The sequence below is a fragment of the Poecilia formosa genome, unplaced genomic scaffold (assembly GCF_000485575.1).
Source record: "Poecilia formosa unplaced genomic scaffold, Poecilia_formosa-5.1.2 Scaffold24, whole genome shotgun sequence".
NCBI classification, from domain to species: domain Eukaryota; kingdom Metazoa; phylum Chordata; class Actinopteri; order Cyprinodontiformes; family Poeciliidae; genus Poecilia; species Poecilia formosa.
In genome coordinates this window covers 937,956-942,898 of record NW_006799963.1, presented here as the reverse complement: position 1 = coordinate 942,898, position 4,943 = coordinate 937,956, and the positions used below count along the sequence as shown (strand labels likewise).

The 4,943-nt window shown below is 34.1% G+C and overlaps 1 long non-coding RNA gene across 1 annotated transcript; it reads right to left on the bottom strand.

Annotated features, from left to right (window-relative positions):
• Positions 1–283: 283 nt before the first annotated feature.
• Positions 284–2,870, bottom strand: LOC103135344 (uncharacterized). Its single transcript, XR_001661621.1, has 4 exons — positions 2,617–2,870; positions 2,218–2,291; positions 1,669–2,052; positions 284–360 (listed from the first exon to the last, which is right to left on the bottom strand). It is a non-coding gene; the product is annotated as an uncharacterized LOC103135344 (long non-coding RNA).
• Positions 2,871–4,943: the final 2,073 nt, after the last annotated feature.

The following is a 4,943-nucleotide window of genomic DNA, read 5'->3' as shown; positions in this document are numbered from 1 at the left end:
CACTTCAAAATCTTTGACATCTTTGTTTTTTTATTCTTTGCTTTTTTGACTTGTCATGTTGTGGTGTCTCATAAAAAGCCCTGCATAGATTTCCTACTCAACCCTGATCTATGCTGAAATAATAATAATTAAAAAAAACTGCAAATACACACAAAGAAATTGTGACATTAGAATGTATAGACTGAATTAAGGATATTTTCCATGTAGATCCAAACTAACTTGAAATCTGGTGCACATAAGGGATTATTAAACTGTTTAAACTTTACCTTTAATAACATAAAGNAGCTGAGCAGGTTACAGTGACAGACTGATGCTCCTTCAGGTCAGAGGGAACATTAATGCTGGGACTCCAAGGAGAATCTGGGGTTTCACATCAGATGCACATTTTAAAAAATTAACATCTAATCACAGTTTATGATGTATAGAATAAATTTAAACGAGCATTTCTATACAATGCTTCACTATTTCTATATTAACCAATTAAAAATGAAGTCTGATTGCATGTATGGGATTTCCTAGTCATTATTGTCTGTGCAGCACATTTACATATTTGCAGTACTGCAGTTATTTTAATGACGATTTAGAAATAAAAATATTTTAATTTTCAAACAACTTTCATTAACAGAGGATTATTATTAAATAAATAAAACTTTATTTTTAGAGACATGAATAACAAAAATTCATTGATTGATTATGTTTATAATGAGGCAGGAGGTACTTAAATTTTACATTAGTTTACTGTAGATCATTTAAAATGTTATTTATTTAAACTAAAGATTCTGCCAACTGCAGATTTTTCATTCAATATTCTTTTCCTTACTGAGAGTTTGATGTGGTTCTGCACAGCTACATCATGATGGGTAGCAGAATACGAGAAAGAAAATTAATTTAAAGCTTTAAAACAATTATAGACGAAAATCAAATTGATTTTTTCTTTTATTGAAAAAGCGATTATTAAGCAGTGTTGTAGTACTCAAAGCCGGTGGAAATCTCACTAAACTTGCAGCGTACCGTCTAGTTTATTTGTTAACATCTTTGTTTTCAGTGGATGCAAAACACACCAATTAAAATCCAAACAATAATGTGACTTGCTTATAACCTGTTTCTGTTACTCTCTCCACACCCCTCACAGTGAGCGCCTTGTGCTTGATTACTTCTTGCTTGTTGCTCCTTAGTCAGTGTTGATATTTGAGCATTGTTTATCGTTAGTGCATTGCCTTAATTGCTATATTTTATGGTGCAGACAGTGGTGGTTTCTGACATGAATGATATGGGCAAACTCTTAGGGCATTATCTTTTAAGGATGTCAGGAGACCAACAAGGATTGTAGCACAGAGTTGGAAGCACAAAGAGTTTGTTCTGCTTTTAATATTGGTTAAATTTATTTCAGCTCTAAGTATTTAATATCTAGGTGTATTTATGGGAATGTGAATCTTTCAGATCAATTTGAGAAGCAATTTTGATCATATTTTACATTTTATTGTGTCATGTAGCGCCGGGCGCTGATCTTGGTCTTAACTTGGCCTCGTATCCTAAAAGTCTTGGTCTTGTCTCGGATTAGGTGGTCTTGACTACAACACTGTTTAGTATTTTCTCTTAAACCAGAGATAATATCAGTGTCAACATGAATGTTAATGTTACTGTATTATAAAGTAAAACCTCTCTTACCTTTAACCTTTATTTGAAGAGGATCAGCGCAAGCTGTTGTTCTGAACGGTCCGTTCTCAACCCTGAAGAAGTATTTGTCTGTATAACTTGTATTTAAATCAGGAAACAGTGTGGTGCAGTTTCTCTCTCTCAGGTTTCCAGTGATATTCAGTGGATATTTGTTTACTGACCTACTGCTGTGGAAAATAACTACACTTGGATCGCTGCTAAAATCTGTGTCATTTTTCATCCAGACTCCATTGGTATGTCTCCTGCTGTCAAACTGCCTCAATGTCTTAAAGCTACATGGGATTTCCAGACAAGATCCACTCAGAGCTTCAATCTCCTTTGGTGCTGTGATGGAGATGCCTACTGGTTTGTTTTGACAGTAGTCAGCAAAAACACCTGTAAAATCAGACAAATGATGAATATCATGTGGAGTCAAATCTGTCTGCAGAGAAACTTCGTGATCCACAAACTCCAGTTCAGCTGCAGCAGGTTACATGTGGATCAAATGTTTCAGACCAGAAATGATTCATGTGAATGAAAGGAAGAGAACAAACATCTCACCTGGAAGAAAGAAGACACTCAGTAACATGTTGACTGTCAGCATGTTCTCAGACAGACTCTGATGTACCTTCAGGCTGGAAACCAAACATTTAGATGATTTATTAAAGTAGCTCTGAGGTCAGAGGTTTAACTCATTGTAAAGTAACTCTGAATGCTGTTTGCGCCCATGAGCTTAACACACATCTAGAACTGATATGTGGAAGACATTAGGAGAAAACTGATACTCTTTGCTCTTCAAAAGTATCTTCAACACTCAAATCAAAATCTTCAACCTTCTTTTAACGTCTGTTGAAAACAGAAATATTTTCAACAACAATAGGTGTATTTGACAATATATACAAATGACAGAACTTGATTAAATATTTGGTTAAATCATCACAATCAACAATATAAACGTACCTGAATTTCTGCAGATAAAATGAGGATAGTGTAAGTTTTAAAACCAGTTGACCTATTAGGATCAGTTGACCAGCAAAGAATGAACATCAACCTTATCTGTGAACAGCCAAGTTAGAAAAAGGAGTTTCCCTTCATGTTTTTGAGAAACAGGAAGTCAGCTCTTTCTCTTCATTTCATCATCATGAAGTTGTCCAGTGAAGAGCTACTGAATATGAGTGATTATTTCTCATTTCATTATATTTAGCTATGATTGTTAATAGGTTTGTTCACAAAAACAAAAATACCAAACAAAGTACAGAAAATATAGATCCAGCTGGCATAACCTTTGACTGAGTTTAAGTTTGTTCCCGTGAGTTGCCTGCAGAACTTACAAAACTACTTCTTGTTTTTTTGACTTCTCATCTTTGTCAGCAATTTGTAAAAAGCCGATACAACTGAACAAGTTTTCATGAAACCCCGCAGTGAGGAAATGCTGTATCAATGTACTATTTTTGAGTTTCCTGCATGAATTTCTTTACGTTCTAGCAAGTCAAACAGCAAAAAAAAAAAAAAAAAGAAAAAGAAAAAAACAGAAAGGTCAAACATTTTAAAGTGACCGGGAATAAGACTGATTTTATTAAATAATTGTTTGAGCTGGGAAAGTACATAGAGGACCAATGACTAAAAAACATGTTTAAGAAAAAGGAAAAAACAAAAACTATAGATTTCTACTTTTATTTTTAATTATGTCAGTTTTGGTACTCCATAGTAGTGTTGCAATGATTTGCTTCTTAATCCTAATCTCTTGAGACCTTTGGAGGGACAGGAGCTCATTGTTAAAAAGGGGCATATAAAACAAGACCCTACAAAACTTTACAACAGCGTAACAACCGATATTCATCAAAAATCTAATATGGGACTGTATCATAATATATCATTGTCATCAGGTGGAGACAATGTATAGCAAAAGTAGCCTTTGTTATCCCTGATGGGGTTCAATGTTGCAGTTCCTGCTGCTGAAAGTGGTGGAGGACTGGGCTGTGTGGATCTACATGACTGCTGCTCATGTTCCCATTAAAACCAATAAGATCGATCACATCGCCTCAGTTGTAAAGTTATTGCACTGACTCCCTGTAGCTATGAGAATAAACTAGAAGATGCTTCTGTCAATTCATAAATCACTGAATGACTCAGAGTCAAAATACATTACAGATTTGATGAATCAACCTTCAGACCACTCAGGTCTTCCTCAGCTTTCCCAGATTCGTAACCAAACATGGCGAAAAGCAGCATTCAGTTATTAACTTCCAGAAACTACAAAACTGCTGAAACAAGAGTTCCTTTAAATCAATGCTAAAGACCCATTTGTCTAGAGCTGCTTTTCAAATTCATATTCAAAAATACTTAATTAATCCCAAAGGGAAATTTAATGTTGCTGTATCTCAGCAAGATTCTTCAAACAGCCATTGAAGATGGTGATGGCTGTCGGCATCACATCTCAGACACTAACAACCTAGAGCAGGTTGAATATCTAAACACTTAAACTATTCATCCTCTCCATGTATAGAAACAGTCTTAACATTATCAATTAAAATATTTGGGAAACAATAATATTTTTAGCTCTAATTTTCTTAGATACCTTCAGCAAATAAACAGAAGTTTTACATATGAAAAGATAGTCATACAGAACAGGAACAGAAAATATATTTATAACTAAGAAACTTCACTTCAGTCAATTGGTTGGTTAGTCTCTATGTGCAACCTGAAGAAATGGAGGATGTGCTTTTTTTATTGAGCTGCAAGGAAAGCAGCGAGGGACCAAAAGTACCACTTGGCTGCCAACAGATGGCGCCATAATCTCTTCATTCATGAAGATCTGGACCTTCAATAACTTGTCAGTATTTTTCACATAGGATTGCACTAACTGTGTAGATTTGATCTATTTCTATGTTTAGCCAATAGTTTATATCTGAATTAATACAATAATAGTTAATCAATAAAGCAGATGTCACATCACTAATAATACTGATAAAAGTATCACACGTTTTAAAAGCTTTATCATCATTTACTGAATCTTGCAGAGCAAAAACATAAGAATTAGAACCAAAATACAAACCAACAAAAACAAATCTGATAAATCCAGCAATCACGAAATGAACAATAATTTTTAAAAGTACTTTATCTCAATGGAAACCAAAAACAAACAACACTGCATTTAAAAAAATATATTTTGAGGAGTAGGTTGGTAAAATGGTTCAAATGCATGATTCAATTACTCATCAGATATAAACACATTTATGACTATTTGACTCCAAAAGTAAATAAAATACTAACCCACCAATAGCTTT